The following is a 16,452-nucleotide window of genomic DNA, read 5'->3' as shown; positions in this document are numbered from 1 at the left end:
CTGGAGATGGAGAGGCATAAAAGAGGTTGATGAGGAAGTCAAGGACCTGAACACTGGGTGAGTCACATGTGTTGATTTTGCAGTTACACAAGGAGAGGTGGGAAGGAAGATGAACCAGAAACCATGTCTTTAAAATGCCTGGAAGGTGGTTTTATGAAAGCAGTGGGGGATGTAGTAGGTGGTATAGCTTGATGATAGAAGCTTCAAATAAGCTGAAATTTCTGGAGGGAAAGAGGAAACTGATTTGGTAGTAGCAGCAAAGAGGAGCAAGGTGGACATGTAAACTACTGCTACGTCTTGAAACATTTTAGAAAAATAAGTTTCCAAATCAGAGGTACGATGATGGTGGTTATTTTCAGTCAAATACAGTCGTGTCTCAATACTCACTGATTTACACGCATATGTATTTCTGAACAATTTAGCAAGGATGTATTTCTGTGAGAGCAGGGATCATGTTTGTTTTGTGGACTGTTGGATCATCGGAGCCTAGCATATTGTCCTCTTAGTAAATACAGTTTGACTGAAATTCATTTACTAAATTGTAAACTAAGTTTCTTGTTTTTCTTACTTTGATTTTAATTTGCAAATTAAGAACAATGTACTTTTCTTATTTTCTGGCTTTATTTATAATTCTTTTTCTTATATTCTATTATAGTATATGCACATATTTTGACATGTTCTAATTATTGTCAAATTATAAACAATATTAATTAATATCTTTTTGACACTTCATAATATTCTATTATATGGAATTTAACACATTTACCACTAAACTCATTTCAGGACGTATTTATAGTTAGTGCCTGTTGACACAATTTCACCCTGGTTTCAATTTATGTGATCCAAATGTTCAAGTGAAACCTTAAGGAATTATCAGATTCCTCAATAACATTCAAAACTTCTATAAAATATCTACTCAGTTGTCAGAAATTTATTTTGGAAAGAAAAAATATACTGGAAAGAAAATTCTACTTTAATGTGTGTTATTTTGGATAAAAACTTCTATAAGTTATGATTTACTCTCCTTTTTGTGTAAAAATGCTAAGGTTTCTTTCCCAGAGTTTATTCTCAGTGTTTATGTTGGCCGCTGAAGTTAGGCTTGTGTAAGGCAGTGAGTTTAAGTTCTCCCTCGTTTTTCGCTCCATCCCTCCTTCCTTCTTTCTTTGTTTTCTTCCTTCTTCGTTAATTTTTATAGATAACACACCTCACGTTTTTCTTGTAGGAGGAGGAGGGGATAATGAGTGCTCCATTCTTAGCCCACTCAAATATCTCAGCCTTGAAATAAAAAAAAAATGATTTACTAACGTTATCTATTGTCGGTTTTTTTTTTTTTTTTAATGGCTAAAACAGCAGCATTTTCCTGTCTGTCCTTTTTTTTTTTTTTTAAATTAATTTATTTATTTTTGGCTGCATTGGGTCTTTGTTGCTGTGCCAGGGTTTCTCTAGTTGTGGCGAGCAGGGGCTATTCTTTCGTTGCGGTGCTTGGGCATCTCATTGCAGTGGCTTTTCTTGGTGCAGAGCACAGGCTCTAGGCACGCGGGTTTCAGTAGTTGCAGCCCATGGGCTAAGTAGTTGTGGCTCGCGGGCTTTAGAGTGCAAGCTCAGTAGTTGTGGCGCACGGGCTTAGTTGCTCTGCGGCATGTGGGATCTTCCCGGACCAGCGCTTGAACCCGTGTCCCCTGCATTGGCAGGCAGATTCTTAACCACTGTGCCAGCAGGGAAGCCCTATTGTGCTTTATATAATAAGATAATATAAAGAAAACTTGCTTTTTTAGCATTTTATTTTTAAATTTTTTAATTAGTTTTTATTGCCTTTACAATGTTGTGTTCATTTCTTGCTGTACAGCAAAGTGAATCAGTCATAAGTATACATATATCCACTATTTTTTAGATTTCCTTCCCATTTAGGTCACCACAGAGCATTGAGTAGAGTTCCCTGACTATACAGTAGGTTCTCATTAGTTATCTATTTTATACATAGTAGTGTATATATGTCAGTCTTAATCTCCCAATTCATCCCATCGCCCCCTTCCCCCCCTTGGTAACTGTAAGTTTGTTCTCTACATCTGTGACTCTGTTTCTGCTTTGCAAATAAGTTCATCTGTACCATTTTTCTAGATTCCACATATATGTGATATGGTACGATATTTGTTGTTCTCTTTCTGACCTACTTCACTCTGTATCTGCCCTCCAAAAGGAGGAACAAGTGAGGATTATCCTACCTGATGATTATTTTTAGCATTTTAATACTGGTATTTTACTAAATTTTTGAGTAATTGATAACTTGTTGACTTCTCATTACTTTAAAATATTTCCAATAATTTAATAGTAATTGTACAGTTTAAATTATCTCCAGTTCCTATGCTAAATACACAGAGACTAATAAATTGTTGTTGAAGGAATAGTTACAATAGTTTCATTCTAGAAAAGTTTTCCAATTATTCTATAGCTCTGCAGATTGACCCAAAGATGCCTCAACTCAAGGGAAAGAATATATCTATATTATATATAATTATATATATATATATATATATATATATATAATTTTTGTGTTTCTGTCCCTTTTTATATTTATTTATCTACCCATTAGCTCCATATTTCTAGTTTTTGTTAGGGGAGATCCTACTTTCAAGTGTTTCCTATTCTCATGCTTTTTCTTCAGAACTATCTGTTTGAGATTTATTGTATTTTTAAAGAAAAGATATGTAAGTGTGATATAATTATTCTTATGTTTTGGTAAAAAAAAAAAAGAAGAACCTAAGATTGAAAAGTGCCCATCAGTGTCTCTGATGGCAAAGCCTAATGTTAGGCATTTATCATAAATGCCTAATGATCAGTATTTAATCAGTCTATAATTAAATATATAATATTGGCAGCAGATATCACAGGCTAGGTGAGAACCAACTTGTAAAGCATTTAAAATGTGATCTTCGATTATTGAAACCCAGAGACGTCATTTATGGTTATGATCATATATAGGAAATTGTATTGCTCTCTGCATAACACTTTTGTAGAATTTTAACGTGAAATTTTAAAGTGCTTTTTGCTAAGAGTTTAGTGTCTTTTTACTACTTGTGTCAACAGATTTCTTTTAGGAAGAAATGGGTGATAATCTTATTTTGTTTCAGCTGCCTTAAACATACTTGTTTCGATCATAGCAGCTGGGCACTAGTCATTGTGACCTCTCATTTCTTCCTCTATATTCCTGATCTTGATGAAGAGCCCCATTCACCCATTATCCACACCACAAGCCATACCATGGAGCTCGCTTTTACAGTTGCCATCCACTCAGCCACCAAGTGCTGTGGGTATTGCCTCTGACATCTTTCTAAAAGCCTTCTGCTTCTTTCCAGTCCTACAGCCATTACCTTCATCCAGAATCTAAATATTTCTTCCTTTAATTTCTGAACAGTCTCTTAAGTTAGTCATCTGCCACCCTCTCCTCCTTCTCCCATTCGCACATCTCTGTTGCTTAATATTCTCGTAAGGATGCCATGGTCTCCAATTTAAAGTTTATATTGGAACTTTTAATAAGACAGGCATCCCCTTTATAATCTGGTCCCTGTTCATCAGCCCAACCTAATCTTTGACACGCCTCGCCTTGACACACTGCGCTCTTGTCATGCTGAGTGCTTTGTAGTTATTGCACAGTGAACCTGCATACACTTTCTCAAAGGTTGCCCCTTCTGTCTCCCTTCTCCTAAACTTCCTATTATTTGCATGGGCAACATGTCCTCACCTTTTAAGAATTTCCTGAAATAATCCCCTGATGTCCTAATCTTTTAACAGTCACCACTCTGAGCTACAGAGGTCTTTGTATTTATATTATTTATCACATGATATTGCCACTGAAGGTTTGTGCCTGTTTCCCATCATGGGCTTAGGTAGCTCTGTGGAGAGCTCAGGGGAAGCAATCTTGGAAGGGGGGCCAAGGAGACTTGTCTCTAAGATGCAGTGGCAGCGCAGTGTTTTACTTAGATTGTATTGATTCGAAAAGGTTGTAGGGAAGCTCACAGAGATTACCAAGGAAAGGCGAAGTATGAGGGATGCTAAGCAACTCTTGGTGCCACCGCTGCTGTTTCTTCCACAGTGGAGTGAGCTCCTGGAAAACAGGGGCTATGTCTGTGATCTGTGTGTCCCCTGAGCACCACATGGTGTTTGGCAAACAGATTGTCTGCTGGTACATAGTAGGTTCTTAAATGTTAAGTGAATTGGGGATCCTAGATGCTATTCATGGAACCGTATTAAATTGCTTTCAAAAAATAATTTCTCTGTGGCATTGGAATCTATTTAAAATACATCCTTTTTTTTCCAAATGAAATGTCTGATCCATGCTATTTGATTAAGATATGTGGGCTCAAACAGGATTACCAAAGTGTTGCCACGTGTATGTAAATCACACACGAATAACTAGTCTAACATTCTATTCACTAAGGGAGATTTAGTGAAAGGAATCACTTTGGCCAGTGCTTTTCTTTCTTTTTTTTTTTTTAAACATCTTTATTGGAGTATAATTGCTTTACAATGGTGTGTTAGTTTCTGCTTTATAACAAAGTGAATCAGTTATACATACACATATGTTCCCATATCCCTTGCCTCTTGCATCTACCTCGCTCCCACCCTCCCTATCCCGTCCCTCTAGGTGGTCACAAAGAACCGAGCTGATCTCCCTGTGCTATGCGGCTGCTTCCCACTAGTTATCTGTTTTACATTTGGTAGTATATATATGTCCATGCCACTCTCTCACTTTGTCACAGCTTACCCTTACCCCTCCCCATATCCTCAAGTCCATTCTCTAGTAGGTCTGTGTCTTTTTTCCCGTCTTGTCACTAGGTTCTTCATGACCCTTTTTTTTTTCTCCCTTAGATTCCATATATATGAGTTAGCATACTGTATTTGTTTTTCTCTTTCTGACTTACTTCACTCTGTATGACAGACTCTAACTCCATCCACCTCACTACAAGTAACTCCATTTCGTTTATTTTTATGGCTGAGTAATATTCCATTGTATATATGTGCCACATCTTCTTTATCCATTCATCCGATGATGGACATTTAGGTTGCTTCCATGTCCTGGCTATTGTAAATAAAACTGCAATGAACATTTTGGTACATGACTCTTTTTGAATTATGGTTTTCTCAGGGTATATGCCCAGTAGTGGGATTGCTGGGTCGTATGGTAGTTCTATTTTTAGTTTTTGAAGGAACCTCCATACTGTTCTCCATAGAGGCTGTATCAATTTACATTCCCACCAACAGTGCAAGAGGGTTCCATTTTCTGCACACCCTCTCCAGCATTTATTGTTTATAGATTTTTTGATGATGTCCATTCTGACTGGTGTGAGAGGATATCTCATTGTAGTTTTGATTTGCATTTCTCTAATGATTCATGATGTTGAGCACTCTTTCATGTGTTTGTTGGCAATCTGTATATCTTCTTTGAAGAAATGTCTACTTAGGTCATCTGCCCATTTTTGGATTGGGTTGTTTGTTTTTTTTGATATTGAGCTGCATGAGTTGTTTGTACATTTTGGTCCATTGATCTATGTTTCTGTTTTTGTGCCAGTACCATACTGTCTTGATTACTGTAGCTTTGTAATATAGTCTGAAGTCAGGGAGCCTGATTCCCTTTGCTCCATTTTTCGTTCTCAAGATTGCTTTGGCTATTCGGGTTCTTTTGTGTTTCCATACAAATTGTGAAATTTTTTGTTCTAGTTCTGTGAAAAATGCCAGTGGTAGTTTGATAGGGATTGCATTGAATCTGTAGATTGCTTTGGGTAGTATAGTCATTTTCACAATGTTGATTCTTCCAATCCAAGAACATGGTATATCTCTCCATCTATTTGTATCATCTTTAATTTCTTTCATCAGTGTCTTATAATTTTCTGCATACAGGTCTTTTGTCTCCTTAGGTAGGTTTATTCCTAGGTATTTTATTATTTTGTTGCAGTGGTGAAGGGAATTGTTTACTTAATTTCTCTTTCTGATCTTTTGTTGTTAGTGTATAGGAATGCAAGAGATTTCTGTGCATTAATTTTGTATCCTGCAACTTTACCAAATTCACTGATTAGCTCTAGTAGTTTTCTGGTGGCATCTTTAGGATTCTCTATGTATAGTATCATGTCATCTGCAAACAGTGACAGCTTTACTTTTCTTTTCCGATTTGGATTCCTTTTATTTCTTTTTCTTCTCTGATTGCTGTGGCTAACACTTCCAAAACTATGTTGAATAATAGTGGTGAGAGTGGGCAGCCTTGTCTTGTTCCTGATCTTAGTGGAAATGGTTTCAGTTTTTCACCATTGAGGACGATGTTGGCTGTGGGTTTGTCCTATTTGGCCTTTATTATGTTGAGGAAAGTTCCCTCTATGCCTACTTTCTGCAGGGCTTTTATCATAAATGGGTGTTGAATTTTGTTGAAAGCTTTCTCTGCATCTATTGAGATGATTCTATGGTTTTTCTCCTTCAATTTGTTAATATGGTGTATCACGTTGATTGATTTGCGTATATTGAAGAATCCTTGCATTCCTGGAATAAACCCCACTTGATTATGGTGTATGATCCTTTTAATGTGCTGTTGGATTCTGTCTGCTAGTATTTTGTTGAGGATTTTTGCATCTATGTTCATCGGTGATGTTGGTCTGTAGTTTTCTTTCTTTGTGACATCTTTGTCTGGTTTTGGTATCAGGGTGATGGTAGCCTTGTAGAATGAGTTTGGGAGTGTTCCTCCCTCTGCTATATTTTGGAAGAGTTTGAGAAGGATAGGTGTTAGCTCTTCTCTAAATGTTTGATAGAATTCACCTGTGAAGCCATCTGGTCCTGGGCTTTTGTATGTTGGAAGATTTTTAATCACAGTTTCAATTTCAGTGCTTGTGATTGGTCTGTTCATATTTTCTATTTCTTCCTGGTTCAGTCTCAGCAGGTTGTGCATTTCTAAGAATTTGTCCATTTCTTCCAGGTTGTCCATTTTATTGGCATATACTTGCTTGTAGTAATCTCTCATGATCCTTTGTATTTCTGCAGTGTCAGTTGTTACTTCTACTTTTTCATTTCTGAATCTATTGATGTGAGTCTTCTCCCTTTTTTTCTTGATGAGTCTGGCTAATGGTTTATCAATTTTGTTTATCTTCTCAAAGAACCAGCTTTTAGTTTTATTGATCTTTGCTATTGTTTCCTTCATTTCTTTTTCATTTATTTCTGATCTGATCTTTATGATTTCTTTCCTTCTGCTAACTTTGGGGGTTTTTTGTTCTTCTTTCTCTAATTGCTTTAGGTGCAAGGTTAGGTTGTTTATTTGAGATGTCTGTTGTTTCTTTTTTTTTTTTTTAAAAGAAATTCACGTTCTTTTTATTTATTTATTTATTTATTTATGACTGTGTTGAGTCTTCGTTTCTGTGCGAGGGCTTTCTCTAGTTGCGGCAAGTGGGGACCACTCTTCATCGCAGTGTGCGGGCCTCTCACCATCGCGGCCTCTCTTATTGCAGAGCACAGGCTCCAGATGTGCAGGCTCAGTAATTGTGGCTCACAGGCCCAGTTGCTCCATGGCATGTGGGATCTTCCCAGACCAGGGCTCGAGCCCGTGTCCCCTGCATTGGCAGGCTGATTCTCAACCACTGCACCACCAGGGAAGCCCTCTGTTGTTTCTTGAGGTAGGATTGTATTGCTATAAACTTCCCTCTTAGAACTGCTTTTGCTGCATCCCATAGGTTTTGGGTCATTGTGTCTCCATTGTCATTTGTTTCTAGGTATTTTTTGATTTCCCCTTTGACTTCTTCAGTGATCACTTCGTTATTAAGTAGTGTATTGTGTAGCCTCCATGTGTTTGTATTTTTTACAGATTTTTTCCTATAATTGATATCTAGTCTCATAGCGTTGTGGTCGGAAAATATACTTGATACGATTTCAATATTCTTAAATTTACCAAGACTTGATTTGTGACCCAAGATATGATCTATCCTGGAGAATGTTCCATGAGCACTTGAGAAAAATGTGTATTCTGTTGTTTTTGGGTGGAATGTCCTATAAATATCAATTAAGTCCATCTTCTTTAATTTGTCATTTAAAGCTTGTGTTTCCTTATTTATTTTCATTTTTGATGATCTGTCCTTTGGTGAAAGTGGGGTGTTAAAGTCCCCTACTATGATTGTGTTACTGTCGATTTCCCCTTTTATGGCTGTTAGTATTTGCCTTATGTATTGAGGTGCTCCTATGTTAGGTGCATAAATATTTACAATTGTTATACCTTCCTCTTGGATCGATCCCTTGATCATTATATAGTGTCCTTCTTTGTCTCTTGTAATAGTCTTTATTTTAAAGTCTATTTTGTCTGGTATGAGAATTGCTACTCCAGCTTTCTTTTGATTTCCATTTGCATGGAATATCTTTTTCCATCCCCTCACTTTCAGTCTGTATGTGTCTCTAGATCTGAAGTGGGTCTCTTGTAGACAGCATATGTATGGGTCTTGTTTTTGTATCCATTCAGCCAGTCTGTGTCTTTTGGTGGGAGCATTTAATCCATTTACATTTAAGGTAATTATCGATATGTATGTTCCTATTCCCATTTTCTTAAATGTTTTGGGTTTGTTATTGTAGGTGTTTTCCTTCTCTTGTGTTTCTTGCCTAGAGAAGTTCCTTTAGCATTTGTTGTAAAGCTGGTTTGGTGGTGCTGAACTCTCTCAGCTTTTGCTTGTCTGTAAAGGTTTTAATTTCTCCTTCACATGTGAATGAGATCCTTGCTGGGTAGAGTAATCTTGGTGGTAGGTTTTTCTCCTTCATCACTTTAAGTATATCCTGCCACTCCCTTCTGGCTTGCAGAGTTTCTGCTGAAAGATCAGCTGTTAACCTTATGGGGATTCCCTTGTGTGTTATTTGTTGTTTTTCCCTTGCTGCTTTTAATATGTTTTCTTTATGTTTAATTTTTGATAGTTTGATTAATATGTGTCTTGGCGTGTTTCTCCTTGGATTTATCCTGTAAGGGAGTCTCTGTGCTTCCAGGACTTGATTAACTATTTCCTTTCCCATATTAGGGAAGTTTTCAACTATAATCTCTTCAAATATTTTCTCAGTCCCTTTCTTTTTCTCTTCTTCTTGTGGGACCCCAATAATTCGACTGTTGGTGCATTTAATGTTGTCCCAGAGGTCTCTGAGACTGTCCTCAGTTCTTTTCATTCTTTTTTCTTTATTCTGCTCTGCAGTAGTTATTTCCACCATTTTATCTTCCAGGTCACTTATCCGTTCTTCTGCCTCAGTTAGTCTGCTATTGATCCCGTCTAGAGTATTTTTAATTTCATTTATTGTGTTTTTCATCATTGCTTGGTTCCTCTTTAGTTCTTCTACGTCCTTGTTAAATGTTTCTTGCATTTTTTCTATTCTATTTCCAAGATTTTGGATCTTCCTTACTATTATTATTCTGAATTATTTTTCAGGTAGACTACCTATTTCCTCTTCATTTGTTAGGTTTGGTGTATTTTGACCCTGCTCCTTCATCTGCTGTGTGTTTTTCTGTCTTCTCATTTTGCTTATCTTACTGTGTTTGGGGTCTCCTTTTCACAGGCTGCAGGTTCTTAGTTCCCGTTGTTTTTGATATCTGTCCCCAGTGGCTAAGGTTGGTTCAGTGGGTTGTGTAGGCTTCCTGGTGGAGGGAACTAGTGCCTGAGTTCTGGTGGATGAGGCTGGATCTTGTCTTTCTGGTGGGCACGTCCACGTCTGTTGGTTTGTTTTGGGGTGTCTGTGGCCTTATTATGATTTTAGACAGCCTCTCTGCTAATGGATGGGGCTGTGTTCCTGTCTTGCTAGTTGTTTGGCATAGGGTGTCCAGCACTATCGCTTGCTGGTCGTTGAGTGAAGCTGGGTCTTGGTGTTGTGATGGAGATTGCTGGGAGATTTTCATCGTTTGGTAGTACGTGGAGCTGGGAGGTCTCTTGTGGACCCGTGTCCTGAAGTTGGCTCTCCCACCTCAGAGGCACAGCCCTGATGCCTGGCTGGAGCACCAAGAGCCTTTCATCCACACGGCTCAGAATAAAAGGGCGAAAAAAATAGAAAGAAAAAAGAAAGAGGATAAAATATAATAAAATAAAATAAAGATAAAATAAAATAATTAAAATAAAGAATAAAATGTAATTATTAAGAAAAAAATTTTTTCTAAAGTAAAAAAAACAAAAAACAAACAAACAAAAAACACGGATGGACAGAACCCTAGGACAGATGGTGAAAGCAAAGCTATACAGACAAAATCTCACCCAGAAGCATACACATACACACTCACAAAAAGAGGAAGAGGGGAAAAAATAATATATCCTCTCCCAAAGTCCACCTCCTCAATATGGGATGATTCGTTGTCTGTTCAGGTATTCCACAGATGCAGGTACATCAAGTTGTTTGTGGAGCTTTATCCGCTGCTTCTGAGGCTGCTGGGAGAGATTTCCCCTTCTCTTCTCTGTTCGCACAGCTGCCGGGGTTCAGCTTTGGACCCGCCTCTGCATGTAGGTCGCCTGAGGGCGTCTGTTCCCCGCCCAGACAGGACGGGGTTAAAGGGGCAGCTGATTCGGGGGCTCTGGCTCACTCAGGCCGGGGGTTAGGGAGCGGTACGGAGGAGGTGGGGCGAGCCTGCGGCGGCAGCGGCCGGCAGCGTGACGTTGCAACAGCCTGAGGCGCGCCGTTCGTTCTCCCGGGTAAGTTTTCCCTGGATCACGGGACCCTAGCAGTGGCGGGCTGCACAGGCTCCCGGGAGGAGCGGTATGGATAGTGACCTGTGCTTGCACACAGGCTTCTTGGTTGGCCAGTGCTTTTCTGATGGAGGAATATATCAGAAATATTAACAGCCAGCTTTATCCATTTTAGGCTGCCATTTTTTCCTAAGAGCTGCTACACATCAAGTATACCCAAATTGCCTTTCTGAAATACGGGAACACAAGTGTACTGTCAGTAAAATGGTCTGTGTTGATTAGTTTGTCTTTGGGGTACAGTTGAGTCATCAGGTGATGGAGATGCTGCTGGCGTTTCACGCAGCCTGCCGTGGTGTGCTGGCTTTATTGGCTTCCTAGCAGCGACACTGACACAAATTGTCAGATTTTATGGGCAGTTTTAAACCTAATGAAATACATCCTCAAGAAACTTCCCTCACCATTTTAGTAGCTGTACAGTTTGAAAGGAAAGAACCAAGGTACACAACACATGATAGTTCAGGACTGAAATCATGGAAGACGGTGACAACATGCTTATTTTGTTCTTGCACATGGTGTCATTACCTGCACGATGGGATACTGATGCTGTCTCAGAGGCTGGCATTAATCTTTGTACCAAAGCTTGCAGAAACCCTGCATGCATTCACTGATGCAAGTGTTGCTGTCCATCTTCTTGATCTTAAGATTACTCCTTTGGGATATAAGGTAATATAAGGCTGCCAAACTTTAAAAAAAAATTCAAAGTTAGTGAAGGTAAGAGATGTTCATTTTCTTCCAGTACTGAAAATTAACTACAAAGCCACATAAGAATTTACATCCATCATCCTATTTCATCATAACCCTGGGAGAGTGGAAATATAGTTAGTCCTATTATACCAATGAGAACTAAAAGTTTTGCTCGTATTTGGTCCCAGGTCTACAAGAATCCAAAGATGTAGCTTTAATTAGTACTATATAGAGTCTCCCAACAAAGCAGTTGTTTTACTAAAATCTTGCTGTTTGTTAAATCTAGATTCAAAAAAATTCTATTTCCACGTGTAAAGAAATGCTGAGAAAAATATACATTCAAAGATAGCTTATTTTTTCATTTTTTTCTACCTCTTGAAGTATTCCCTAAATAGTGATAGAGTCAAGATCTGTATATTGCCAGGACCTTTGGCAGGGAAAGATGACTTTTTGGATAGAATCACTTGTAGGAATTTTCCAAATGATTCACACAGAATCAACTTAATCTTCTGGAAAACATTGTAGGGACCACAAATACATATTGTACCCAGGATGTAGAGTGCTTACTGCAGTGTGGTCTGTGATTTTTTTTTTTTTTTTTGGTATGCATAACCCAAATACCTAGATAGAAATGGCTAATTTTAGCACTTCTACTATAAAACAGTTTCCCACAAGAGATTATCTTCATTCATATTAAACATACCAGTATCTCTACCAACTACAATTAATTAAGAAACACATGCCATTGAAATCTCACCTGGTGGTGATGAGGAAACAATCCTCTCCACTGGGTGTCTTTGGAGAGTATAGAAGTTAACTCTTTAGTAAAATAAAGACTCATTTAGTATAAAAATTGCCTATAAAATGCTTGAGCCAATGTAGAAATAAGTTAATTATCTTCCCACCCAGACCACAATCTCTCAACTATTAGGAATTCTCTCTCTTTTTGCTTCCAAGCACTTTGGAGTTATGGCTGAAATTTTTTAAAATACTAAAACGGGAATTTATTTTTAAAAATAGGGTATAAAAGGATTCTTCACTTGTCAGAAGGATTCATCTTACAGTTTCTTATTGATTTTTTTTCCCCGACTATATTCAGAGCTTGTAATTTTATTTTCCCAACTTCGGTTCACACAGATTTTCAAGGGTACCACAACTGCAGAAGATAAAGCATGCTGGTGTTATTTATGTGTCATAGATAGTAAAATTGAGTCACAATGTCTTGCCAAGAATGACAAAAACTCAATACTAGAGTCAAGGTTACGGCTCAGATTCTTTAAAAACTGTGTTGTGACTAGTTTTTCAAAAACCTCAAAATTTTGCCAAATATTCCACAACTTCTAATTGGGATAGTTATTTTAAAAAATCACAACGTGCTTAATCCAAAAATCCAGGCTGGAGACAGACATTAGAGTGAGTCTTCAGAAAAATGAAGAAATAATTTTTTTGAAAAGCATAGAGTCATTAATTAAATATTTGACCTTTTGTGGCTTCTCAAATGTCCGTTTTCAAAAAGAAGCAGTTAGAAGGAAAAGATATGAATGTAAATTCGGGGCCAGAGGACAAAAATAGTTTAAATTGCCTTGATATATGTTCACAGATTGCAAATGAGCACTTCTTAAAATTTAAACCCTTGAATGTGATATCTCAGGCACTGAGTTTTTTATGTATACAACGTGATTCTTACTGCCTTCCAGCTGTGTTCTGATTTCAGAAGATGACCTTCCCTATAAGTTTTATATGTAACTCATAAAATGCACCACTCTGGAGAACAATTATCATGACAGGGAGTGTGCTTTCTTGATTATGCAGTGGGGTCCTGTTTCCCACCTCTGTTTTTGAAGGATATTAAAGGTAAGATTAAAAATGCTCCAGTCGTTCTGCTTGCTTGATTGTAACAGTGAAGGAGACAAAATTGATTCTAGCTTATGGCTCAGTGTTTCAATGTTATTCGGCAGCACCTGTTGGCCAGCAGCTGGTGGGGATTATTGCAGGTTTCTTTGTCAGGAACAATGTGGCAACAGTAATAAATCAGATTTAAACTGGTTACTGAATTGGTTTAAAAGGTTTAAAAGTCTTTTTATAATCAAAGATGTTAATTCTAAGTGGTGAACCCGAATGAACCTGTATATATCTTGGGACCAAGTTATACTTTCTAAATCTGGCTAATGACCATACATGTACTGAAGCCAGGACAATTTTCTCCCAGAAATACAGCAACATTGAAAGTATCCCTACCAAACGTGCCTGAAAAGATGGGAAAGCTACAATACTCCTTTAATTTTTTTTTTCCTTTGGTTCAGGTGAAATGGAGGATACAGCTCTGATAATTAGAATTTCATATGGCAGGTGCTCACAGACATAGTGGATTTGAGGAAATCAATTTTCACTAATCTAGAAAATTCTCTCCTCGAGAGAGAAGGGATTTAAAAACTTTCATGATCTATTTAAATTCAACATATCTTTCTCCTATTCTGAATAGGGAAAAGTGACTCTAAGGTCATAATGTGGAATTGACTTCTCCCTTCCTAGTATATTATGACATTTCACATTAAGGCAAAATAGGGAGAAACATTCACGGGTGAAGAGGAAGGAGAGAAATGTAGTTTTTTACTTTATGAGTTTTCATGACAGTACATACTTTATACAGTCCATCATTCCTGGTTGTCTAAATATGTGTTTTCCCTAAGGTAAAGTCTCAAAAATTTCAGAAGATGTTTTAGGAGTTCTGTCAGAGAGGTGAATGGTCTAGAACTAAAGCAAATGTAATATGACTTTTTATTTAATATATTTGTTTCCTATATCTATGCCTTTATCTATGCATACATGTACATCCATATGCCAAAAATTCGTGTTCGTTTTTTCATATTCAAATTTTATTAGTGAGAATAGCAGACTTATACGAAATCTCATTTATTTATGTGGAGACTAGCCCACCTTGCTCATTTTTTTTTTTTAATTGGTGAGTGACTATCTATCTATCTATCTATGTATTTATTTATTTATTATTTTTGGCTCTGTTGGGTCTTCGTTTCTGTGCAAGGGCTTTCTCTAGTTGCGGCAAGCGGGGGCCACTCTTCATAGCGGTGCGCGGGCCTCTCACTATCGCGGCCTCTCTTGTTGCGGAGCACAGGCTCCAGACGCGCAGGCTCAGTAGTTGTGGCTCACGGGCCTAGCTGCTCCACGGCATGTGGAATCTTCCCAGACCAGGGCTCGAACCCGTGTCCCCTGCATTCGCAGGCAGATTCTCAACCACTGCGCCACCAGGGAAGCCCCTTGCTCATTTTACTTTGTAAACCCACTCACTATTCTTCTTACCCCTTCTTCTCTTTCTTTTCATCCTTCACTAATAGAGCCTTCAGCTACTAAGGCAAGACATGCAGACCACTTTCTGAGGAGTAACTTAAACACATACTTCATTTTGGTGGCAAACCTGACAGTCACCAGTCTTTTATAAAATCAGGTCCCTGCTCTTTTGGTAACAGGGTTAAGAAATGCTACACCAGCTCCTTGTGTGGAGAAAAGAGATCTGCTGATTGTTCTATTTGGAAGCCTTGAGCCCACCCCCATGTCTTTGCACATTTATGAAATTACTGTGACTTGTCTTTTATATCTTTTTGAGCGTTTATGTAATTAGGTTAGGCTCTACCTAATGGAGAGGAGTTGTGCTTATTCTGTGCCTAGTGGTTCATCCATCTCTGAGTCTTTCCGAGCATGAAAGGTGGCAGTAGTGTGCCCGGCATCAAGACTGAGCAAAGAAAAGATCTTCAGAGATTACTCTTGAAATCTGTTCTGAGAACACATGGTTTTCCTAGAGCTGTTTACTTCAGGACTTTCGGGGTCAGGAGGAAAGCTTTTCAACAAATCTGGTTCCTTTTCAAAACTACTTTGGTAGTTTTTTTACATGTGCCTGGTAATTCATTTTAAGTGGTGAAGGGAGGGAGATAATGAGTAGATAGAATTCTAAATGCACTAAGGCTTTTTTATGATCCTATTTTTTTTTCATAAATTTTATCTGGTAACATACAAAAATTGTAAAAATGAGTAGGTTTAATGTTGCTGAATACAGAAAATTTATTGAAAGAGGGCAGATGCAGCCCTAGGCTCCTGAACCATGGCTTATATTGTCCCTTTGCTTCCTCCAACCCAGGGCCCAACTGTAGACTTTCAGGATTAATTTTAGTCATTTCACACAATTCCATACTGTACCTTGTCTTTCTGCAAAGCAAAGGTAATGTTGTAGTTCAAAACTCGGCCATCCATGACCCTTAGGATATATGTTTTTATTATTTCTGGCAGGGACATTTAAAATTTCTTTACCTACATTTTGCACTTATTTGCATTCTTAAACACAGAATGTAGATGATAAATTTACTGATTTTTGTAACTCATTCACTATTACTGTAATTATAGTTCTGATTTAAATACAGTGATAACATTATACACTGTAAATTTATTTAGAACTGTTTATCTCTATCTGCAAATAACCCCAGACTCCAGTACTGCTACCACCCTTAATTTGTTTCCTTAAAACGGCTGTAATTTGGAATTAAAATTATTAAAGTTGTTATAATTATTTATGAAAAAAAGGATTTATCCATTCTCCTATGGATAAAATGCACACTTATTTTGGATATTAAGAAGACTTTGTTCATTTTTGGAATACTTCCTTCTTCTTGGCTATTCACTGGAAATAGCCAGTTATCATTTTTACATGTCTCTCAAAATTATTGCAGTTTCATTAAAGATAATGGGGTTTTGTCCTAGTGGAAAGATACTATGAAAATAATGCTTGCTCACTGAAGGACAAGAATAATACTGTATTGTTTTTCTGGTTCATCAAGGTGATAGTTCATAAAGAATAAATAAATGTTCCATTGACAATGTTGGTTATGTATTCTAGTTTATTAAATGAATTCAAGCACAATAAAAAGAAAATCATTTTCAAACCTGCTGCGTTTGGCCCAAAAACTGATTATGTTTTTGTCTATGGTATATACATCTTAAAGGCTTTATTTAGAGTCAGTGACAAATGTGCCATCTATAT

The 16,452-nt window shown here is 37.6% G+C and overlaps 1 protein-coding gene and 1 non-coding gene across 2 annotated transcripts in view; one reads left to right on the top strand and one right to left on the bottom strand.

Annotated features, from left to right (window-relative positions):
• The window catches only part of LAMA2 (laminin subunit alpha 2), a 646,015-nt gene that overhangs the window by 125,451 nt on the left and 504,112 nt on the right, over positions 1-16,452 (top strand). The window lies entirely within an intron of this gene.
• LOC114238992 (U8 small nucleolar RNA) lies at positions 2,130-2,229 on the bottom strand. The gene has a single exon (XR_003624206.2). It is a non-coding gene; the product is annotated as a U8 small nucleolar RNA (small nucleolar RNA).

This window comes from Balaenoptera acutorostrata, chromosome 14, assembly GCF_949987535.1.
Source record: "Balaenoptera acutorostrata chromosome 14, mBalAcu1.1, whole genome shotgun sequence".
NCBI classification, from domain to species: Eukaryota; Metazoa; Chordata; class Mammalia; order Artiodactyla; family Balaenopteridae; genus Balaenoptera; species Balaenoptera acutorostrata.
Note: the sequence above shows the minus strand (reverse complement) of the source record. Positions and strands in the feature narration are given on the sequence as shown.